This window comes from Chiloscyllium plagiosum, unplaced genomic scaffold (genome assembly GCF_037043375.1).
Source record: "Chiloscyllium plagiosum isolate Xiang-an unplaced genomic scaffold, Cpla_swu_hap1 HiC_scaffold_48, whole genome shotgun sequence".
Taxonomy (NCBI): Eukaryota; Metazoa; Chordata; class Chondrichthyes; order Orectolobiformes; family Hemiscylliidae; genus Chiloscyllium; species Chiloscyllium plagiosum.
This window is the reverse complement of record NW_028270186.1, coordinates 54232007-54257217: the sequence shown is the minus strand read 5'-3', so window position 1 is coordinate 54257217 and position 25211 is coordinate 54232007. Positions and strand designations below refer to the sequence as shown.

The window sequence follows — 25211 nt, the reverse complement described above, 5'->3', positions numbered from 1 at the left end:
GATCCCCATTCAGACACACAGGACATGTGGGCTGTCACTGGGTTTTACTGAGACATCTGCTTAGACAACCCGAGTTCTGACGTAAGGAATATACATTCAGCCAATTGCGGGGTGGGGAGGTTAATAAGGGGCAGCAAATTTTAAGAGAGGTGGCTCAGTGGCTAGCACTGCTGCCTCACAGCGTCAGAGAGCCGGGTTTGATTCCAGCCTTCGGCGACTGTGTGGAGTTTACACATTCTCCCTCTGGCTGCGTGGGTTTCCTCTGGGTGCTCCGGTGTCTTTCCACAGTCCAAAGATGTGCAGGTTTGCTGGATTGGCCATGCTCAATTGCCCACAGGGTCCACGCATGTGCCAGTTAGACAATTAACAACAGGAAATGCAGGGTTACAGGGAATGGATGGGTCTAAATGGGATGCTGACTATAGGGTTGGATGAACACCCTGTTTCTGCACTATAGGGATTCTATTCTATTCTCATGAAGAAGAATGTACCTGTCTCCATGTGTTCTGAATCTGTGGAATTCCCTATTCAAAATGTAGTGGATGCCAGGGCAATGAGCAAACTTAATGAAAAGATACAGATGTTTCATTTGCAATGAGTTGAAGGGTGAGAGAGCGCAGGCGGGAAAATCCAGCTGAGAGTGAGGTGAGCTCAATCATCATTGTATTAAATGGTGGAGCTGGTTCGAAGGGCTGCATTGCCTCTCCTGTGCCCAGTGCTTATCTTCTTGCGGTAATAACTGGAAAGCTGAATCCAAAACTCACCACCTTCACAAAATGCAGGATACTCAGGTGGATTAGCGTTCCAAACTTAGATAGTGAGGAAGCGAGTAGGAGATAATGATTTTGCAATTTTAAACTGAGGGGACACAGTGATTTATGGTGTTCGACTGTGTAGGACATTCACAGCGTCCAGAATACTCTGTTGGGAATATCTATCCTATACTTTACTACAAAGCCAAGGTCTCTGACAATGAAACCCAAAACACCGCCTCCCCACGTAACCTGATAAAAGACCTGAGAAGTCTGGTTGAATTTAGAACACAAAATGGAAAGCGGGAAGATTAAATCCAATCCAGATCCTGTGCTTAAACAAAGGAGACTACAATATGATGAAGCAGGAGTTGGCTAATGTAGACTGGAAGCAAAGACTTTAGGGTGGGACAGTTGACGGACAGTGGAGGAATATCAAAGCAATTTTTCAAAGTGCTCAGTAAAAACATGTATCAGTGAAAAGGAAGGACTGTCGGAAAAGGAGTAATCTGCCATGGGTGTCTAAGGAAATAATGGAGTCTGTCAAATTGAAATTGAAGGCATACAAATTGGTAAAGACCAAGGAGAAACCAGGAGATTAGAAAAACTTCAAAGATTAACAGAAAGCTTGATGGGATTACGGATAAAATGTAATGAGTAGCTATCTCCAGGGCCAGAATAGCAGTTTACACTGCTGGAGGGGAACCTATTGTGTGGGGAACATATGGCCTCTGTAATTGTTGAAGCACTTAACTGTTACCATAGAGATAATCCTGATCAAGTTAAAAATCACAGCACACTCCAAAAACTTGTATTTCCAAATAAACCTGTTGGACTATAACCTGGTGTTGTGTGGTTTTTAACTTTGTCCATCCCACCCCAACCCTGGCTCCTCCACATCAGAATCCTGACAGACAGCCCCACTGAAACTGAACTGCCTGTCAGATACCTGACTGAGCCACAGGGGTGTGGGGGAGGGGTGTATGGTTTAACCACAAAGTGCTGAACTGAACAAGACTTTTTAACTGCTGTTGCCATGGAGATAATCCTGAGAGTAGTCTCTATTCAAAGTCACAAACCACAAAGGTAGAAAAATGGGAGGCGTACACCGGACAGGCGGGGAGTTACCTGATGTTGTCTGAAGGCATTTTGCACGTAACTACCATGTCTCATCAATAAAGACTCTAAAGAAGACCTCTCAGAGTTCTGTGCCCAGTTATTCCTACCCAGCAGGGTTCAGGAATATGAGTACACAGTAGTCAGTCTTCACAGTGGAGGATACGAAGAACATGCCGGTAATTGATAAGGAGACTGAGGAAGGTGAGGACCTATAAATAACCGTTATCATGAAAGAGTTAGAGCTGGGCAAGCTAATGGAGCTAAAGGTAGACAAGTCTCTTTGCCCTGATAGAATACATCCCAAGATACCAACAGAGTTAGGGGGAGAAATAGCAAATGCACCTAGTCATAGAATCCTACAGCAGAGACAGGCCCTTTGGCCCAAACTGGCCCATGCCGATCAGAATGTCCATCCACGCTAACCCCATTTCCCTGCACTTGGCTCATCTGCTTCTGAAACTTTCCTATCCATGTATTTGTCCAAATGTCTTTTACATGTTGTTAACAGACCCGCCTCAACCACTTCCACTGGCAGCTCAGTCTGTACACATTCCACCCTCTGTGTAGAACAGTTGCCCCTCAGGTTCCCTTTTATTCTTTCTCCTCTAACCTTAAACTGATACCCTCCAGTCCTTAGTTCCCTGGGAAAAAGACTGAGTGCATTCACCTTACCCAGGCCTCTCATGATCTCATACACTTCTTTAATATATTCCCCCTCGGTTTCCTCTGCTCTAAACAAAAAAGTCCTCGCTTATCCAACCTCTCCCTATAACTCAGACCCGAGACCTGGCATTATTCTTGTAAATTTCTTCTGCACCTTTTCCAGTTTAATAACTGAAACCTACACTGCATCCATCACATTTCACGCGTTTTCCCCACGGCATTGGAACCGACGTGACAACACCAATGGATTGCAATCCATGATCGATAATTCACTCCTTTACAACAATCCCATTTTCATAGCTTTTTCCATGATGCAGGAATCCTTTTGTCTTTCTGGTTTCATGGTTTTGTATGAGGACAATTAACCAATCTGGGGTTTAACTGCTCCTGGGAAATGTGCCATGATTTTTTAGACTTTCAAAAACCAAATGAAATCTCTCTCTACAGTCATCACACTAACACGGACTTTGCTGTCTCAGTACTTTTTCCAGCCACACTGACATTTGAAATATTCGTCTCTGGACAGAATGCACACCTTTCCTTCCAGATGAAAAGGCCAATGATATCCAGATCGGCACAGATCCAGTGACTATCAAAACTGAACATGAAGTTCAATGTGTATTTCTCAACTACAAATTCCCCCTTTCAGTACTCTACAACAGAGAAAACAAAGTGCTGGAGATCCTCAGCAGGTCTGGCAGCATCTGAAATGGTGACAGATGTAGGAAACATTGCAGCCTTGAAGAAGTGTTTCGATGATCACACCAGGCATGTGTGCTTGATGACCGGTATGGAGAAGATGGGGGCATTGTGTTCAACAGTTTTATACCAGAGACTCTGACCCCATTTTATTGCGTGTTTCTCTGAGATTCCCTCTTTTCAGAAGCAGGCAGGAGTGGGAAGCAGTGGAGAATGTAAATGATGTGTAACCTTCCTAGTGAGAGGATTCGAGTACCGGAGTAGGGATCCCTTTCTGGAAGGGCCTTGGTGAGACCACACCTGGAGTACTGTGTGTACCCTTGTTCCCCTTTCCCAAGGAAGGCTCTCCTGGTTACTGAGAGAGAGTAAAGGAGGGTCACCAGCCTGAGTCCTGGGATGTGTAGATAGTTAAGGGCTGCAGATGCTGGAAGTCAGAGTTTATACAATGTGGATCTGGGGAAGTGCAGCAGGTCAAGCAGCATCAGAGGGGCAGGAAAGTTGATGTTTTGGTCAGGACAGTTTGTCAGTCCGGATGAATAGTCCTGACCCGAAACATCAACTTTCCATCCCCATCGTATCCATGCTGGTCATCAAGCGCCTATTTATTCTAGTCCCACGTTCTGGCACTCCGTGTAACATCTTGGTGTGATCATCTAAACACTTCTTCAAGGCTGCAATGTTTCCTGCATCTGTCACCATTTCAGATGCTGACAGACTTGCTGAGGATGTCCAGCAATTTATGTTCTTATTGTAGATTTCCACCATTTTGCTGAAGCACATAGAGTCATAGACATGTATACAGCTCCATATTTTGTTGACTCACATTTCTGAGATGGCAGGACTGATGGCTGAAGAGGGACTCAATCCTCGTTTAATCCTCCTTTTCTTTGGCTTTCTGAGCTGCTGACTACATCACTAATATTCTACCTCCCATTCCCTGACCCGAATCTGACCCATCTAAGCCGACACTTGATTTCCCAACCCCCTGCCAGACTAGTTAAAACCTCACCAATGGAACTGCAAAAGCCCCCATCAGATTTGTCTCAGCTCTGCCCAGGGGTAACCGGTCAGGCTGGTATAGGTCCCACCCAGAAACAGTCCCAGTGCCTGAAGAATCTAAACCTTTCTCTGGTACACCATTTCCCCAGCCACACATCCAGCTGATCTACCCTCTTATTCCTGCTCTCAGTAGCACATGGCACTGGGAGTAAGTCTGACCTTATTACATTTCAGGAGCTACATTTTAATGCATCTCTGCTCTCCCTATGTCTCGCTTTCCGGCCCTCATCCCTCTGTTTAGCGATGTTGTTGGTATCTGTGTGTTCCACCACCACGGGCTGTTTAACTTCCAGCTCCAGAAAGTCCTGCAGCCGCTCCATGATATTGCGGATCGTAGCTTTATGGAGGTAACATACCATCCTGGATTCATGCCTGTGGTCACAGCAGTGCCCGCCCTAACCCTGAGCATTGAATCCCCTGTCACTATAGCCGTGTTTCCTCTCTTTCCTCCCGCTATTTGCAGCGTAGCTCTCTGTGGTGGCATGACCCTAGCTAGTGCTGATTTCCCGAGAAGCTACCCCACCCATTCCCGCCCTTACAGAATCCCAAGCGGGATACAGTATCTGTATGAGAAGGGGATGACCACTGGGGACTCCTGCACCCCCTTCCTGAGCCTCTTACTTGATCTGATGGTCATCCATTCCCTTTTTGCCTGTGTAGCCCTCACCTGCAGTGTGACTAACTCACTAAACATGCTGTCCATAACATTCTCAGACGCTCCACAGTGAGTCCACTCACAGCTCCAGGTCTGAAAAGCAGTTTCCCAGTAACTGCAGATGGACACACTTGCAGCACACATAGCCGCCAGGCACACTGGAAGCGTCCCTTATTTCCCACATTGTACAAGAGGACCACACCACGGGTCTGAGGTCTCCTATCACAACATCTCTCTACATTCATCTCGTTACTCCCATTAAGAAAATTTAAACGAGTGAGCAACCTTCCTTCACTTCAAACATGTACATTATAATAAAAAAAAACCTTTACTTCAGCAGATATGTCATACTTTAAAAACTTAAATACTCCGCAGGTATCACTGAGAAATTGGCTGTTCCCATTGGGACCACGTGAATTACTGAATGGCCTGAACTAAACTTGAGTTTCAGCTTCACCTTCTCCCAGTCTCACCTCACTCTGTTTACACCCAACTCCAAAACACTCTCATTGAGCCAAGCAGCACTCTCAGTACAGCCCTGTCATTTTCAATGTCTGCTCATACCTACACTGCCCTCAGCCTCCTGTACTGTTCTAACGCATCTCAATGGGAGCTCAGGAACAGCATCTCATCTTTCAGTTCAGCCCTTTGTAACCCCAGAGTCAACATGGACTTCAGCAGTTTCTGGATGAACAGACAGTTGCAAGGGAGGAGATTGCAGAGCCATTGGCCTTGATTTTTATGTCCTCTTTGTCTACAGGAGTAGTCCCAGAAGACTGGAGGATAGCAAATGTGGTTCCCTTGTTCAAAAAGGGGAGTAGGGATAGCCCTAGTAACTATAGGCCGGTGAGTCTCACTTCTGTTGTGGGCAAAGTCTTAGAGAGAATTGTAAGGGATAGGATTTATGCACATCTAGATAGGAATAATGTGATCAAGGATAGTCAGCATGGTTTTGTGAAGGGCAGGTCGTGCCTCACAAACCTTATCGAATTCTTTGAAAATGTGACGAAGGAGGTTGATGAGGGGAAAGCGGTAGATGTGGTATATATGGATTTTAGTAAGGCGTTTGATAAGGTTCCCCATGGTAGGCTACTGCAGAAAATACGGAGATATGGCATTGAGGGTGAGTTGGAGGTTTGGATTAGGAATTGGCTGGATGGAAGAAGACAGAGGGTAGTAGTTGATGGCAAAGTTTCTTCATGGAGTGCCGTCACTAGCGGTGTTCCGCAAGGATCTGTTTTGGGACCATTGCTGTTTGTCATTTTTATAAATGACCTGGAAGAGGGGTTAGAAGGTTGGGTGAGCAAGTTTGCGGATGACACGAAAGTCGGAGGAGTTGTTGACAGTGAGGAAGCATGTGGCAGGTTACAGCAGGATATAGAGAAGCTGCAGAGCTGGGCAGAAAGGTGGCAGATGGAATTCAATGTAGCTAAGTGCGAGGTGATTCACTTTGGGAAGAATAACAAAAAGATGGGGTACTGGGCTAATGGTCGGATACTTGGTAGTGTGGATGAGCAGAGGGATCTTGGTGTCCATGTACACAGATCTCTGAAAGTTGCCACCCAGGTAAATAGTGCGGTGAGGAAGGCATATGGCGTACTGGCTTTTATTGGTAGAGGAATTGAGTTCCGGAGTCCTGAGGTCATGATGCAGTTGTATAAGACTCTGGTACGGCCGCATCTGGAATATTGTGTGCAGTTTTGGTCGCCATACTATAGGAAGGATGTGGAGGCATTGGAACGGGTGCAGAGGAGGTTTACCAGGATGTTGCCTGGTATGGAAGGAAAATCGTATGAGGAAAGACTGAGGCACTTGGGGCTGTTTTCACTAGAGAAAAGAAGGTTTAGGGGTGACTTGATTGAGGTGTACAAGATGATTAGGGGGTTAGATAGGGTCGACAGTATGAACCTTTTCCCGCGTATTGAGTCGGGTATTACAAGGGGGCATAGCTTTAAATTAAGGGGGGGTAGATATAGGACTGATGTTAGGGGTAGGTTCTTCACTCAGCGAGTCGTTAGTTCATGGAATGCCCTGCCAGTAACAGTGGTGGACTCTCCCTCTTTATGGGCATTTAAGAGGGCATTGGATAGGTATATGGAGGATAGTGGGTTAGTGTAGTTTAGGTGGGCTTGGATCGGCGCAACATCGAGGGCCCAAGGGCCTGTACTGCGCTGTATTCTTCTATGTTGTCAGAATCTGGAATGTTCCACCTGAAATGGTGCTGGAATTTGAGTCCACAAGGAAATTCAATGAGAAGCTTGCAGGGAATTGGAAGTAGGGAGTTTACAGTTAACATCATGAAGTGGGTGACTGGGACTAAATCTGGCATTTGGATAAATCTGTGCTCTCTCTCAGGCCAATACCTCCTTCCACAGCTGCAGGGCCAAGAATTGAACACATACCCAAAGGGTGATCTGACCATGAACTTGAACATCTTTCTGCTTTTTGCTTGACAAAACTATTGGTGATATTTTCCCAGACTGAACAAACCTTTCTCGTTCCATAGTTAAATGCCAATGATATTCAGATCCTGATGACTCCGCTGACTGTAGAAACTTGTTTTTGAGATCCCAGTCTCAATTATTCTCAATTAATATCCTAGAAAATGAATTCGCAAAACAAAGCTCACAATCAGTGCAAGATGAATAGTGAAGGCGAACACTTCTCTTGGTATGTGTTTGATGTGTAAACACTCCTCTTGAAATCACCCCGCTCCCCCCCCCCCCAAAAGAGGACATGTGCATGCGCCTTGCTGTACCTTGCCCCAAATAAAGATGGCGGCCATAACCCAGGACCTCTCACTGCATGAGGCCCAAGCCATCTTCCCCTTTGCTGCAAATGTGGGACCAGGATTTTCTAATTCAGATTAACGACCTGCACAGAGTATGACTAAACCCTCCCAGTCTACACTGATACATCTCATCCGGTTTCTGCTGCCACTCTCCCCTTTCCGCCTCCTGCAAACACCAAGGGTCATCACGGGTTCTGTGACCTTTCATCAGAACCGAAAACAGCTGGGAAAAGTAGAATCCCTATAGCGTGGAAACGGGCTCTTCGGCCCAACAATTACACACCCACCTTCCGAAGTTCATCTCACTCAGACCCATTCCCCTCCCTATTACTCTCCATTTCCCCGGACTAATGCACATCCCTGAACACTACGGGAAATTTAGCTGGGCCAATTCACTGAACCTGCACATCTTTGGACTACAGGAGATAGGGGTTAAAGGGTAAATAATAGGTGGGGATAGAGTGCAAAGAGAGACAGGAACATTTGGAAAGACAAAGGAGTGAATAACGATCTGGTGGGAGGGTGGAAAGCTGTTAGTGGAGGAGACAGGATCCTGGTAGCATCTGAGTGGCGGTGGTGGAAATGGTGACTGATGAGTTACATTGTGGCTGCAAAAAGGTCCCGGAGCTTCAAGTTGCCTGTCACTTTAACACACAAGACTGTTCCCTGTCCAACATCTCTGTCTCATGCTTACTGCGGTGTTCCAGTGAAGCTTGATACAAGCTGGCAGAACACTCCAGAACATACCAAATGGTCTCCTATTTCAAGGACTGCAATTTCCCCTCCCATGTGGTCAACAATGCCTTCCAGTGTATCTCCTCCGCTTCTCACATCACTGCCTTTGAACCCCACCCTTCCAAACCCAACAAGGATGGGATTCCCCCCCACTCCTCACCTTCCACCCAGATACAACACATCATCCTCTGCCATTTCCACCACCTACAATCAGACCCCACCAGAAATATGTTTCCCTCCCCTCCCCTTTCAGCATTCCACAGAGACCATTCCCTCTGTGACTTCCTCGTTAGGTCCACGCTCCCCACCAACCCATCCTCCACTCCCAGCACCTTTGCTTGCCACTGCAAGTAGTGTAAAACCTGTGCCCACACCTCCATCCAAGGCACCAAAGGATCCTCCCACATCCAGCAGAAATTTCCCTGCCCACCCAAACACCTCAACTATTGTGTCCTTTGCTCTCAATGTGGTCTCCTCTACACTGGGGAGTCAGGATGCCAACTTGTGGAATATTTCAGGGAATATTTCTGGGACACATGCACCAACCAACCCCACCGCCCTGTGGCCGACCACTTCAGCTACATCCCCTCCGCCGCCACGCTGCCAAGGACATGCAAGTCCTGGGTGTCCTCCACCCCCAAATCCAAGCCACCCCACGCCTGGAGGAAGAACACCTCATCCTCGACCTTGGAACCTTTCAACCACACGGCATCAAGGTTTCCTCATCTCCTCTCCCCCACCTTATCACAGATTCAACCCTCCAACTCGGCACTGGCCTCCTGAACTGTCCCACCTGTCCATCTTCCTTCCCAATTATCCATTCCACCCTCTCACCACTACCCCATCTACATCTATCTAGTCTCTTCGTAGCTCCCTTCCCCCCAACCCCAAACACCCCTCCCTATTTATCTCTCAGCCCTCTTCTCCCACCTCCCACATTTCTGATGAAGTGCTTTCATGCCCAATATGTCAATTCTCCTGCTCCTTGGATGCTGCCTGACCTTCTGTGCTTTTCCAGCACCACAAGCTGGAAGAACAACACCTCATCTCCCAGTCGGGAACCCTACAATCTGCTGAGATTTTCCAGTACTTTCAGTTGTTATGTGTGATTTACAGCATCCACAGTTCTTTCAATTTACCCGGAGTATCTAATTCAGCTCTAGCAGACTGAAACAGTGTTTATCAACCTTCCCAGTCCACACCACCTCCATCTCTCTCCCAGTCTCTGCTGTCTCTCCCACTCCTTCACATTCAGTTCCCCCTCACAGTGACACTGCGCCTGCAAAGCTGATGGTCATGTGTTGGCCTGCTGGACCCACCCCTCATTCACTCCCATTGGCTGGAGGATCACGCCAACTCTCCTATTGGTCTGAAGCTGTGTCAGTCAGCCAGGCCCCATTGTGACCTGAGTGGTGGGATCCTCCCAGGTGCATCAGAGGCTGAGGGGTGACCTCACAGAGGTTTATAAAATCAGGAGGGGCATGGGTAGGATAAATAGACAAGGTCGTTTCCCTGGGGTCGGGGAGTCCAGAATGAGAGGGCATAGGTTTAAGATGAGAGGGGAAGAATTTAAAATGGATCAGAGGGGCAATTTTTTTTCCCACCGAGGTTGGTGCGTGTATGGAATCTTCTGTCGGGAAGTGGAGGATGTTGGTACAATTATACCATTTGGCATCTGGATGGGTATATGAATAGGAAGGGTGTATGTGCCAAGTGTTGGCAAATGGGACTTAGATTAGGTTGGGATATCTGGTCAGCATGGACCAGTTTAACCAAAGGGTTTATTTTCATGCTGTACACTCTACGGCTCTGCCCTGTGATGAGCTTCATCATTCACAGTGAATGAGGCAGCATCACAGAGCACAGGGGCTGGGAGCTATTCAGCCCATTGGGGCTGTACTCTCTCCCTCTGGAGATAGTGCCAGTCAGTTCCAACTCACCTCCCATTTGGACATAGCCTTCCAAATCCTTCCTTAAAAAGTTAAATTTCAAATTTGTTTTGACAATAGCTACTGAATCTGCATTCAGCGGTCTTTCAAACTGTTCCAGATGCTCAGAACTTAGTGAGTAAAATAATCTTCACATTTTTAACCTGCATAATTTGCCAGTTACCTGAAAGTAGTTACTAAAAATTGTGACGTTAAAAAGTTCTCACTCTGTCTCTCTATAAATGAAATACCCTGGAAACATATCAACTACTGGTCGAAATCACTGCTTAACCTTCCCAGCTCCAAGGAGAATTGTCTGACCTTCTGCTAACTCTCCATAAAAGAGAAACCCATCTTAATTTTAATTTATTAGTGTCGTAGAGATGTACAACACAGAAACAAACCCTTCAGTCCAAATTGTCCATGCCGACCAGATATCCTAAATTAATCTCGTCCCATATGCCAGCACTTGGCCCATAACCTTCTAAACCTTTCCCAATCACATATCCAATGAGATCAATTTAAAATGTTGTAACTATACCAGCGTCCACACTTTCTCTGGCAGCTTATTCCATACTCGTATCACGTTCAGCTTGAAACTCTGCCCCTAATATCCCTTTTCAATCTTTTCCCTCACGCCTGTGCTTTCTAGTTTTGGACTCACCTAAACAGGAATAAGACCCGAGCTGTTTACCTTATCCATGCCCCTCACGATTTTATCAACCTCTATGGTCACCCCTCAGCATCCGATTCTCCAGTGAAAACAGCCTCAGCCTATTCAGCCTCTCCCTATAGCTCAATCTCTCAACCCTGGAAACATCTTTGCACATCTTTTCTGAATCCTTTCAAGTTTCACAATATCATTCCGATAGTGGGGAGACCAGGACTGAAAGCAGAATTCCAGAAGTGACTGAATCAATGTCCTGTACAGCCGCAAAATGACATCACAACTCCTGTACTCAATACACTGACCGATAAAGGCAAGAATACTAAACACCTTCTTCACTACCCTGCCTATGATTCCACTTTCAAGGAATTATGAACCTGTACTCCAAGATCTCTTAGTTCAGCAACACTGCCCAGGACCTTCCCATTAAGTGTAGAAGTCCGGCCCTGATTTGCTTTTCCAAAATGCAGAACCTCACAGTTATCAAAATTAAACTTCATCTGCCACTCCTCAGCCCATTTGATCGGAGTCTCATTGTACTCTGAAGTAACTTTACTGTCCACTGCACCTCAAATTTTGGTGTCTAATGTAAACTTACTAACCATAGCTCCTATATTCACATGGCAATCATTGATATAAATGACAAAAAGCAGTGGACCCAGCACCCAGCCTGACAGCATTTTGCTCACCACAGGCTTCCAGTCCTAAAAGCACCCTCCACCAAGACACTGACTGCTCAGCAAGGTTAGAGCTCATGGAATACAGGGAGAACTAGCCAATTGGGATCCAGAACTCGCTCAAAGGCAGAAGACAGAGGGTGGTGGTGGAGGATTGATTTTCAGACTGGAGGCCTGTGACCAGTGGAGTGCCACAAGGGTCGGTGCTGGATCCACTACTTTTCGTCATTTATATGAATGACTTGGATGTGAACATAGCAGGCATAGTTAGTGAGATGACACCAAAGTTGGAGGTGTAGTGGACAGTGAAAACAATTACCTCAGAGTACAACGGGATCTTGATCAGATGAGTGAATGAGCTGAGGAGTGGCATTTGGGGAAATCAAATCTTAGCAGGACTTATACACTTAATGGTAATGTCCTGAGGAGTGTTACTGAACAAAGAGACCTTGGAGTGCGGGTTCATAGCTCCTTGAAAGTGTAGCCACAGGTAGATAGGATAGTGAAGGCGGCATATGGTTAGAACATGAAGTATAGGAGTTGGGAGGTCATGTTGCGGCTGTACAGGGCATTGGTGAGGCCACTATTGGAATATTGCGTACAAATCTGGTCTCCTTCCTATCGGAAGGCTGTTGTGAAACTTGAAAGGGTTCAGAAAAGATTTACAAGAAAGTTACCAGGATTGGAGGATTTGCGCTCAGCTGGGGGTTGAATAGATTTTGACTAGACTGGGGCTATTTTCCCTGGAGCGTCGGAAGCTGAGAGGTGAGCTTATAGAGGTATATAAAATCATGAGGGGCATGGACAGGATAAATAGACAAAGTCTCTTCCCTGGGGTGGTGGATCCCAGCACTACAGGGCATAAGTTTAGGGTGAGAAGGGAAAGACTTTAAAGAGACTTGTGGGGCAACGTTTTCACAGAGGGTGGTACGTGTATGGAATGAGCTGCCAGAGGAAGTGGTGGAGGTTGGACGAATGCAACATTTATAAGGCATCTTGATGGGTATATGAATAGGAAGGATATGGGCCGGGTGCAGGCAGGTGGGACTACATTGCGTTGGGATATCTGGTCAGCATGTACTGGTTGGACCGAAGGGTCTCTGCTTCTGTGTTGTACATCTATGACTCTTTGATCTTCCAGCCAATTTTGTATCCAAATAGCTAGTTCCGCCTGTATTCTATGGTGTTGAACTTGCTAACCAGTCTGTTATGTGGAACCTTGTGTCTTTCTCAAGTCCAAGTTAATGACTTCCATGCACAAAGCCATGCTGACTATCCCTAATCTTTTCTTGCCTTTCCAATGACATGTAAATTCTGTCCCTGAGAATCCCTTCCAACAACTTGCCTGCCACTGACTTCAGGCTCACCGGTCTATAGTTCCCTGGCTTTTCCTTACTAACTTTCTCAAATAATGATTTGGAGATGCCTGTGTTGGACTGGGGTGTACAAAGTTAGAAATCACACAACACCAGGTTATAGTCCAATCGGTTTAATTGGAAGCACACTTCCAAATAAACCTGTTTGACTATAACCTGGTGTGTGATTTTTAACTTTCTCAAATAATGGCACCCATCTTCCAGCACCTTGTCTGTGGTAATCGATGATACAAATATCTCAGCGAGGGGCCCAGCAATCACTTCCCTGGCTTCCCACAAAGTTCTGGGATACACCTGCTCAGATTCCTGGGATTTATCCACCTTTCTGCTTTTTAAGACATCCAGTACCTCCTCCACTATAATATGAACAATTGCCATGTTATCACTGTTTATTTCTCCAAACTCTCTAGCTTCCATATCATTTTTCAGTAAAAACTGATGTGAAATATTTACAGAATCTCTCCCACCGCCTGCGGTTCCATAGACAGCCTAACTGATTTTTGAGGGTTGCTATTCTCTGCCTGGTTACTCTTTTGTCCATAGTATATTTGTCGAATCTCTTTGGATTCTCCTGAAACCAATTTCCCAAGCTATCTCATGTCCTCTTTTTGCTCTCCTGGTTTCCCGAGAATATACTCCTCTAGGGAGTCACACAAACACAGCTCTCCATACCTGCCATATCCCTCCTTCATTTTCTTGACCAGAGTCTCAATTTCTCTAGTCATGCAGCATTCTCTACACCTACCAGCCTTGGCCTTAACAGGAAAATACTGTGTCTGTACTCACATTATCACAGGCCTATGGAGGCATTGGCAGATGTGGACATCAAAACAATCAATCATTCTCAGTAAAGAGGTACTGTTGAAAAAGCTAAGAGCCCAAAGATGGATGGGTCTCCTGGCCCTGATAGAATGCATCCCAGAGATGGGGGGGGGGGGGGGGGAGGGGGGGGGTGAGGGGGGGGGGGGGGGAAATAGCAAATGCTCTTGTGATTATTCACTAAAATTTGTTCGACTCTGGGACAGTTCCGACAGATTGGCAAGCTGCAAACGTGATGCCACTTATTCTAAAAAAAATGCATCGGGTGCTGGTGAGGTCACACCTGGAGTACTGTGTACAGGTTTGGTCTCCTTACTTCTGCAAGGATGTACTGGCACTGGAGGGAGTGCAGATGAGGGTCACTAGTTTGGGCCTGGAGTTGAGAGGGTTAGTGTATGTGGAGAGATTTAGGACTGAGTTCAGGAGGAACGTCTGCAGCTAAAGGGTTGTGAATCTGTGGAATTTGCTGCTGAGTAAAGCAGCTGAGGCTTTCATCTTGAATGTCTTTAAGGCAAAAGGTAGATTTCAGAACAGGAAAGCAATTAAGGGTTACAAGTAAGAGCAGGAAAGTGGAGCTGAGGCCATGAAAAGATCAGCCCTGGTCTTACTGAATGGCAGAGCAGGCTTGAGGGGCCAGATTGCTTACTCCTGCTCCTCTTCCTTATGTTCTTATGTTCCCCCTTTCCAGCCATCCCTTTCCCTGGAAATAACCTCCCGCAAACAAACTTTGCAAGTTCTTACCTTGTGCCATCGAAATTGTCCAATTTAGAAGGCTACCTATTAGATCTAGTCTATTATTTTCTGTAACTATTTTAAAGCTAGTAGAATTATCAGAGAATCCAGACAGCGTGGAAGCGGGCCATTCAGCCCATCACATCCACACTGAATATCAGAACCTTCTACCCTACCCCTATAACGTTGCAATTCCAATGAGCAATCCACCTGGCCAGCACACCCCTGAACACTATGGGCAATTCAGCCTGGATAACCCACCCATCCGACACATCTTTGGACTGTGGGAGGAAACCCGAGCAACCAGACGAAACCCAAGCAGACAACCACAACAAGGTGATCATCCCTTCCTTATTTCCCAGTTCCATCCAAATAACTTCACTGGAAATACTCCCAATAATATCCACCCTGAGCATAACCATAAAGGTATCCCTAATCCAAAATGCCATTTTTCCTCCTCTCGTCCCCCTTTCTATCCTTCCCATTGCATCTATACCCATCCATCACTGAGCCACGTTTCTGTAATATCCATGATATCCAAGTCCCATGTTCAAAACCAAATCCTCAGCTCATCTGCCTTCCCTGTCGGGCCTCTTGCACTGAAATAAATGCAGTAAAACTGCTCTGTCCCACCTCGTTCTGTGCCTTGCCCTTGCCTGCCTTGACTGTCTAACTTCTCAACTGTACCAGCCTCAGAATACCTCTTCTCTCACTATCTCTTTAGGTTTACCCCCACTCCCTCACTGGTTTAATGCCTCCTGAGTAGGACTAGCAAATCTCCCTGCCTGGATATTAGACACCTTCCAATTCAGGTACAATCCATCCTTCTTATGCACGTCAATTCTACCCCAGCAGAGATTCCAATGATCCAAACATAGCAATCCTTCTCCCTGCACCAGATCCTTAGCCACACATTCATCTGCTCTATCCTGCTGTTCCTACTCTCACTAGCATGCGGCACAAAGAGTAATCCAGATATTACTACCCACGAAGACCTACTTTTTATCCTCCAGGATAATTTGCTATATTCTCTCGTCAGGACCTCATCCTTTCCTCTTCCGATGTCATTGGTACTAATGTACAATGAGCTCCCACTGATCATACTCCCTTTTGAGAATACTCTGCTCCCTCTCCGAGACATCCTTGTCCCTGGCACCAGGGAGGTACCACCCATTCTGATGTCTCACTGTCAGCTGCAGAAACGGCAGTCTGTGCCCTATACCAGAGAATCCCCTATCACCATCGATGACCAGGAACCTCATATACCTCACATTACACTGGAGCCAGTCTCTGTACCAGTACCTTGCTTGTCAGTGCGATATGCCCCTGAGAGTGTGACCTCCGACGTTTTCCGAAACAGTGTACTTGTTTGAGATCAATCAGCCGGGCCCCATTGTGAGGTAAGTGGTGGGATCCTCTCTCTCTTCCCTGTGATGAGTTTCATCATTCACAGTGAATGGGGCAGTATCACAGAGCACAGGGGCTGGGGGCTATTCAGCCCATTGGGGCTGTACTCTCTCCCTCTGGAGATGCTGCAAATCTGTCCCAACTCCCCTCTCACTTGCCCAAAGCCCACTAAGTCCTTCCTTAAAAAGTAAAATTATAAATCTGTTTGAGAACACCTGCTGAATCTGTGTCCAGCTGCCGTTCAGCCTATTCCAGGTGCGCAGAACTTACTGAGTGAAATAATGTTCCCATTTTCACTCTGCATTATTTGCCAGTTACCTGAAAGTAGTTACGAAAAATTGTGATCGTGCTAACAATTCCTCTCTCTCTGCAAATTAATTGTTTGGAAACAAATCTGCACCTGGTCCAAATCACTGCTTAACCGTCTCAGCTCCAAGGACAATTATTTGTGCTTCTGCTAGCTCTCCACAAAGGAGGAACGCATCTTAATTTATTAGTGTCATAGAGATGGACGGCACAGAAACAGACCTTCGGTCCAATTCGTTCATGCCGACTCGGAATCCTAAACTACTGGAGTCCCATTTGCCAGCTATTGGGCCCTATCCCTCAAAACCCATCCCATTCACGGATGCCTTTCAAATGTTGTAATGGTATCAGCCTCCACTTCTTCATCTGGCAGCTCATTCCACACACACACCACACTCAGCTTGAAAACGTTGCCCCTTAGATCCCTTTTAAATCTTTGCCCTCTCAACTTAAGCCCATGTGCTCTTGTTTTGGACCCACCTCACCTGGCGGGGGGGGGGGGGGGGGGGGGGGGGGGAAGACCCCGGCTGTTCACCGTATCCATGCCCCTCACGATTTATAAATCTCCATAAAGTCACCTCCGTCTTTGACTCTTCAGGGAAATTACCCCCAGCCTCTCCCTGTTGCCCAAATCCTCCAACCCTGGCAAAGTCTTTGTCAATCTTGTCTGAACTCTTTCAAGATTCAGAACATCCTTCCCAGAACAGGGGATTTTGAATTAAAACAGAATTCCTGAAATGGCTTAATCAATGTCCTGTCCAGCCACAATATGATGTCCCAGCTTCTGTATTCAATGCATCGACCAATAAATATACGCATACCAAACACCACCTTCACTAGTCTGCCTATCTGCGACTCTACTTTCAATGAACAATGAATCTGAACGCCATGGTCTCTTTGTTCAGCAATACTGCGAAGGACTTTACCATTACGTGTATAAGTCCTGCCCTGATTTGCCTTTCCAAAATACAATAGCTCACATTTATCTAAATTGAACTCAGTCTGCCATTTTTCGTTCCATCTGAACAAGATCCTGTTGTATTCTGAACTAACCTTCTTCGCTGTCCACTACACCTCCAATTTTGGTGTCTTCTGTAAACCCACTGACTATATCTCATATATTCACATCCAAGTCATTTATTTGAGGACCGAATATCCATTCCTGCAGCATACTGCTGCTCATACGCCTCCAGTCGCAAAGCAACCCTCCATCACCACCCTCTGCCTCCTACCTTCAAGCCAGTTTTGTATCCAAATGGCTAGTTCTCCCAACATTCCATGTTATCTAACCTTGCTAACCAGTCTGCTTTGTGGAACATCGTTCAGTGTCCACATAGACAACGTCCACAGTCTGCCTTCATCAATCATCTTTGTCACATCTTCAAAAAAAACTCAATCAAGTTAGAAAGAGAGAATTACTCACACAAAGTCATGTTGACTATCCTTAATCTTTCCTGGTCTTTCCAAATACATGTAAATCCTATCCCTCAGAATCCCTTCCAATAACTTGCCTACCACTGACTTCAGGCTGCCTGTTCTCTTGTTCCCTGGCCTTTCCTTACCACCTTTTTAAAATAACAACACCTGTCTTCCAGCACCTCACCTGTCACAAACGATGATATAAATACCTCAGGGAGGGGCACTGCTTTCCTAGCTTTCCACAAATTTCTGGGATACACCTGATCAGGACCCAGGGATTTATCCACCTTGATGCCATTTAAGACATCCAGTACCACCTCCTCTGTAACATGGACACTTTTCAAGTTATCACTGTTGTTAACTATCAAGTTCTCCAAACTCTCCAGAAAAGAGTAGCATAGTATCTCTCCCACCTCCTGTTGTTCCACAGATGGCCTTCTTGGTCTTTAAGAAGTTGTATTCTTTGTCTGTTTTTTCTTTTATCCTTGATATATTTGTAGAATCGCTTTGGATTCTACTTAAACCATTTCCTAGAGATATTTCATGTTCCCTTTTTGCTCATCTGATTTCCCTTGAGTATATCCCTGTAAAAACATGAACCTGTACTCCCAATTCCTCCGCCTCTGCCATATCTGCTCCCAGTAGAAGCAATTCTACTCCAGGACATCCCAGAAAGGATTCCTATTTCAAGGACTGCATTTCCCTCCCACGTGATCAACAATGCCCTCCAATGCATATCCTCCATTCCCGTACCTCCGCCTTCCCCCCACCCCTCCAACCACAATAAGAATATAATCCACCGGTCCTCACCTGCCACCCCACGAATCTCCAGATACAGCGCATTAACCTCTGCAATTTCCGCTACCTACAGTCAGACCCCACCACCAGGGATATATTTCCCTCCCCAGCCCTTTCTATGTTCCACAGAGACCATGGGATATTTGGTACTGATGTGATGCCCCACTGATACCTCAGTCACTCACCCTGCCCAATGGTCTAGTGATACTATCGCTAGATGGATAATCCAGACAACCAGATAACGTTCTGGGGCCTAGAGTTTGGATCCCGTCACAGCAGACAGTGGAATGTGAATTCAATAAAAATGTGGAAGTAAGAATCTATTAAAGACCATGAATCCATTGTTGATTGTTGCCAAAAAAAAAAAGCCCATGAGATTCACTAATATCCTTCAGGGAAGGAATCTGCCATCCTTACCTGGTCTGACCTACATGTGACTCCAGACCCACAGCAACATGGTTGAATCTTAACTGCCCTTGAGGCCCAGCCAGTGACACCCTCATCCTGTGAATGAATTAAAAAAGGTCAAGTCTTGTATACAATCATACTATTCTTACAGATAAGTGATCTGTTAGTAAATTTGCTTCTCAATTCCCCGCTGACTACTTATTTCTCAGTTCCACCTGCACAACTTGCCTGGATGTACTTCCAGGAATATCCTCCTGAAGCCCAGCCATAATGTTATCCCTCATCAAAACCATCTCACCCCCCTGCTCTGTTGCCCCCTTTCTATCCTTGCTATAGCATCTATACCTTGGAACATTAAGCTGCTAGTCCTAACCATTCCTAAGTCATACCTCTGTAATTGCTGTAATATCCCAGTGCCATGTTCAAAACCATACCCTGATCTCCTCTGCCCGACCTATCGGGCCTCCTACATTGAAATAAATGCAGTGTAACTGCTCATTCTGTGCCTTGCCCTTGCCTGCCTTGACTGTTTGACTTCTGAACTGTACCAGCGTCAGACTTCGCTCTTCCTCACACATTCCTTCACTGGTTTAATGCCCCCTGAATAGCACTAGCAACTCTTCCCTTTCAGTGCAGGTACAATCCATCCTTCTGATGGAGGTCAATTCTACCCCACAAGAGATTCGAATGATCCAACAATGTGAACTCTTCTATTCCTATGTCATTGATACCAATAAACAACAGCCTCCCCTCAAAATGGTTACTCTCCCCTTTAAGAATATTCTGCTCCCTCTCTGAGGCATCCTTATACAAAAATTACACATTCGAATAATAAACCTTACACTCATCACATCATTATAAAAGGATTACATAACACATGATGGCTTGGGGAGACCTTTTGAGAGAATGTGATGATTCAAAGGAGAATTTTTAAGCAGCAAAAGGGATTGATCTGGAACGCAATACTCACAATGCGAATATCCAGGTCCTGATGTACTGAGTAATTCAGAGTTTGGCAGAACATTTACTGAGATTACCATCTGAATGTCCACCTGTAATATCCTGTAATACAAGTTTATAAAATCTGTCACTCTCAGTTCAAGTGAGAAACTCACACCATCCCCTCCTCGTTTCGCAGGATTACTGTACATAGTTACAACAGGTCATCAGGAAGGGGAATGGAATGTTTTGTTTAGAGGGTTTTCAGTATGAGAGTTTGGAGTACATACCTGAGAGTAACGTGAGGAAGTGGTGGTGAGACCACCATATCTGGAGTAAAGTGAGCAGTTTTGGTCCCTTTAGATAAGGAAATGTGTCACTTTATTGGAGGCATTTCAGGGAAGATTCACTAGTAGAAAGTGCGGACTGCAGATGCTGGAGATCAGAGCGGAAAAATGTGTTGCTGGAAAAGCGCAGCAGGTCAGGCAGCATCCAAGCTGAAGGAGAATCAACGTTTTGGGCATAAGCTGAAGAAGGGCTTATGCCCGAAACATTGATTCTCCTGCTGTGCTTTTCTAGCAACACATTTTTCAGCAGGGAAGATTCATTGGGATGATCCCTGGTTTGGAGAGGTTATCTTTTAAATAAAGGCTGAACAGGTTGGGACTCTACTCACTGGATTTTGGAGAAAGAGAGGTGATCTCATTGAGACAGATGGGATTCTTAAGGGGTTTGACAGGATAAATACTGAATGGATGTGTCTGAGGGTAAATACTGGGAGGGAAGTCTGGAACCAGATTCCGGGTCAGTTGCGGAATCAAGGGCTCTACTTCAGATTCGTCAAGTTTAAGGCGACACAGAGGCGGGTAAGGGGTTTCAGTAGCAATGGAGCTGGGGTGAGGAGGAGACAAACAATGTTTAAGAGATTGGAATTCCTGGTGTTTGGGATTGTGCAGATGTCTGATCAGAAGGTCACCTTGGGGTCAGATATAACAGCAATATTGTGAAGAACGTATTTCTGCCTCAGACAGTTACTAGGGAGAGGGAGAGGCTCAGCATTAATAGAAAGGAATTTGGAATAACAACTGAAGACAATGGGTTTAACCGTGACAATGTTTCATTGGAGGAAACTGCAGCTAATCGAGTAGTGGGAATGTGATAAGCAGTTTGGTAACTGAGTAACAGTGGAACAATGGAGAGGGATGGTGGGGAGGGAGAGCTGGACAGTGTCAGTGTACATGTGAAACCTAACATGGTGCTTTTTCACAATGTCAACTCCTGGCAGTATGTAGGTGAGATACAGGAGAGAGCAAGGATAGATACTGGAGGGACACCAAATGCAAGGAATTCAGAAAGGAAAGAGAGAGTGGAAATGGAGCAGGATTTTCCAAAAACCGTGAGGTCAAAAGGAAGTTTTTCAAAGAAGGGGAGAGAAGGGCATAACCAGAAAAGACAGACAGACAGAACAAGGAACAATATCTGTGAATCGGTGAGGAGGAGGAGGAGACAGAGTGTTGGAAAGTCTGTGATTTAGCAAGCTTTGGGTAAATTGTGAAGATGAGCTCTGATAAGGCTTAACAAGAGACTGGAGAACGATGTAGGTTTAGGACAAAAACCAGGAACACCACGTGAGGCAGTTTGGCTCAGTGGGCTAGTGGGAGGGAGGGAAGCAGCAGATCGGATTATCTCAGTCATGGTGACAGAGAAACTCCATGTGCTCCTCACTCATGTTATTGGAGGGGAGGATAGAGGAGACAGGATGATGGACAGTGTTTTACAAGAAACAAATCCAGGGTTAGTGATATTTAAAATGAGTGAACAAACCTGATGTATTTAGCTTTTATCCAGAATATTAAAACAAACGACTGAAGTCCTGGTTCGAATCCCGTCTTGGCAGATGGTGGAATCTGAATTCACGAAAAAATAACTGGAATTAGGAATCTCCTGATTTCCATGAAACCATTGTCAATGGTAAAAAAATCCTGCCAACCTGACAGCAGCCCATCCAGCTACTCACTGTACTAATCACTGCAAAGTCTCAACACAGGAATGAAACTGGATGGACCATGTGGCATCTAACAAGGCACCAGAAATTACAACCACAGAATCAGCCCTCTCGATGGTGCAACGTCCTCCTCACTAACATCTAGTTTTTGGTGCCAAAATGTGGAGAGCTGTACCTCAGACTAATCAAGAAGCAGCCTGACATAGTCATATTCACGGAATCATCCCTTACAGACAATGACCAGACACCACCATCACCATCTTAGATATTGAGAGTGTGGTGCTGGAAAAGCACAACAGTCAGGCAGCATCAGAGGAGCAGGAGCATCGACGTTTTGAGCCTCAGCCCTTCATCAGTCTGATCTGGTGTGCTTTTCCAGCACCACACTCTCGACTCTGACCTCCAGCATCTGCAGTCTTCAATTTCTCCTAAAATCTCTGGATATGTCCTGTCCCACCGGCAGCACAGACCAGGCAGAGGTGGTGGCACAGTGGTGTACAGACAGGGAGGATTCGCCCCGGGAGTCTCATGGCTCCTGCTGATTACCACGTACTGTCCTCCCTTGGCTGATGAATCAGTTCTCCTTCGTGCTGAACACCATTTGGAGGAAGCACTGAGGCAACAAAATGGTGTCAAACGTACTCTGGGTACAGGATTTCAATGTCCACAATCGAGACTAGCTCTGCAACAGAATTACTGACTGAGCTGGCCAGGTCCTAAAGGACATAGCTGCTCAACTGAGTCTGCAGCGGGTGGTGAAGGAACCAACAAGAGGGAAAAAAACATACTTGATCTCATTGTTATGAATTGACCAGCTGCAGATACGCCTGGCCATGACAGTTATCGGTAAGAACGACCATCACATGTTCCTTTTGGAGACAATGCCTTGCCTTAAAGTTGAGAAAACCTCCGCTGTGTTGAGTGGCACTATCACCGTTCTAAATGGGACAGACTTCAAAGAGATGTAGGATCTCAAACAGGGTATCTATAAGGTACTGTGGGACATCAACAGCAGCAGAACTGTACTCCAGCACAATCTGTAATCTCATGGGGTTGTAAATCCTGCTCTCACCCATCACAATGGACAGTAAAGGAAGGCATGCCATGAGCAGCACCAGGCAGACCTAAAAGTGAAGTGCTAATCTAGTGAAGCTACCAAACAGAATTACCTGCATATCAAACAGCATCAGCAGCAAGCAACAGAGCTAAGTGATCCAACATCCAATGGAACAGATCGGAGCTCTGCAGTTCTGCCACACCCAGTTGTGAACGGTGATGGACAATTAAACAACTCACTGGAGGAAGCATCACAGATATCCCCACCTTTACTGATGGAGGGGCCTCACACATCCATGCACCAGATAAGATGACAGCATTTGCAGCAATCTTCAGCCAGACGTGCAAAGCGGGATGCTCCATCTCAGTCTTCTCCAGTGGTTTCCAACATCACAGATGTGAGTTTTAAGCAGTTCGATTCAGTTTGAATAACATCAAGAAATGGTTAAGTAGTGCAAAGGTTACGGGCCCTGCCAATATTCTGGCAATAATACTGATGGCTTGTGCTCCAGAACTTGCCACCCACCGAGCCATGTACCGCTCCAGCACTGGCATCTACCAAAAATGCGAAACATTGCCCAGGGATGTTCAACACAAAAACACAGGACAATCCAACCCAGGCAATTTCCATCTATCAGTCCACACTCGATCAGCAGTAAAGTGATGGAAGATGTCATCACCAGGGCTACCAAGCAGCAGCTGCTCTGCAACAGTCAGCTGAGCGACACTCACTTTAGGCTCCACCAGGGCCACTCAGCTCCCGATTGTGTCACCGCCCTCATTCACAACCTGACAACCAGCTGAATCCCAGAGGTGAGGTGAGGGTGATAGCTCAGTCCCACTCCAAGATCACTATTTCTAGCTGATTTCACCCTTGTCTCAGCTCATATACTTTCATCCACATTGTGTTATCTCTAGACTTCATTATCCAAACTCACTCCCTGGCCAGCTTCCCACATTCAACTTCCCTGTAATCTCAAGAACATCCAACTATCTGCTTGTTGATTCATCAAAAGTCTCCTATTCATAAGCAACACCATAGAGTCATAGAGATGTACAGCATGGAAACAGACCCTTCGGTCCAACCCGTCCATGCCAACCAGATATCCCAACCCAATCTAGTCTCACCTACCAGCATGTGGCCAATATCCCTCAATTTAAATTTCTCACACTTCATTTAATTCCTGACTGTGATAATCCCTAGCTCCCTGCACCACACACACTTTGAGACCTCGACAACCCATTTTCTTTGAGACTCCCAACCATTTGTTAATTCATTACTTCATCTGTGTGGCTGTTTCTACAGTTGCTGAAGCAGCATGGTCTGAAATTCGCAGCCAAAATCTCACAGGTCTGCTTTCCACCTTTAAGACATCCCTCAAAACCTGCTTTTGGTCACCTGACCTAATATCTCCATCTCTGGCCTTATGTCTAAAGTTCTCAATAGTATTTTTGTGAAATTATAAGCATGATAATAAAATTACAAACTGTTGTTGATTTGACATTATTTTCAAATCATCATTGTTGCTGAATGAATAATCTATAATGCCACTTACCCAACCACATTGTAGGAGCACCTTCACCACACAAACTGCAGCTGTACAAGAAAGTCAAACATCACCCTCTCTACAGGCAACAGGGCTTTGGCATTAATCACTGGTATCTGTGGAAGGAGAAACGCAGTTGATGTTTCATGCAGTGCAAAATGGATTACAGGGAATGAAAATGGTGCAGAATTTGATAGTCAGAAATGGAAGAAAAATACACTTGCTTGTTGAAAAAAAGAATTCTTGACTGTCAAAAATATTCAAGAAAAAAGTAATCTGATAATCGAGCAGCACATGGTCAGGGGATGGGCCGCAGTGAAAAACTCATTTGCAAAGGGTCTATAAAAGTCATAATACAGTAGTAAACAGGCCAAAAATACACTCATGGTTCGACACTAAGGAAGCTAGATATTGACAAAGTGGCCATGAGGGAGCCCAGAGGTGAATCAGAGCAGTATGGGCTGGTATGATCACAATGACTCTATAACAGAGAAAGGCTGCACATGCGCCTGGCTGCACCTTGACCCTACAAAGATGACGGCTCCGCACGTGTCCAGTGAGTCATCGTCCCGAATAAAGATGGCGGCGCTCACTCAGGCCTGCAGCCGCGCTGAGGCAATTCCTCATTTCCTGCAAACACGGGACTGGGACGTT

The 25211-nt window shown here is 45.8% G+C and overlaps 1 long non-coding RNA gene across 4 annotated transcripts in view; it reads right to left on the bottom strand.

The window, feature by feature from the left end:
* The window catches only part of LOC148135971 (uncharacterized), a 32680-nt gene extending 8006 nt beyond the window's left edge, over positions 1-24674 (bottom strand). The window contains exons 1-5 of one of the 4 annotated variants that reach the window (XR_015754798.1): positions 24567-24674; positions 21774-21856; positions 19981-20072; positions 19020-19106; positions 7438-7545 (exon numbers count right to left, since the gene is read on the bottom strand). This is a non-coding gene — a long non-coding RNA (uncharacterized LOC148135971). The remainder of the gene's footprint in view (positions 1-7437; positions 7546-19019; positions 19107-19980; positions 20073-21773; positions 21857-24566) is intronic. The other 3 variants (XR_015754799.1, XR_015754800.1, XR_015754801.1) reach the window with 3 other exon arrangements.
* Between the last annotated feature and the right edge of the window lie 537 nt (positions 24675-25211).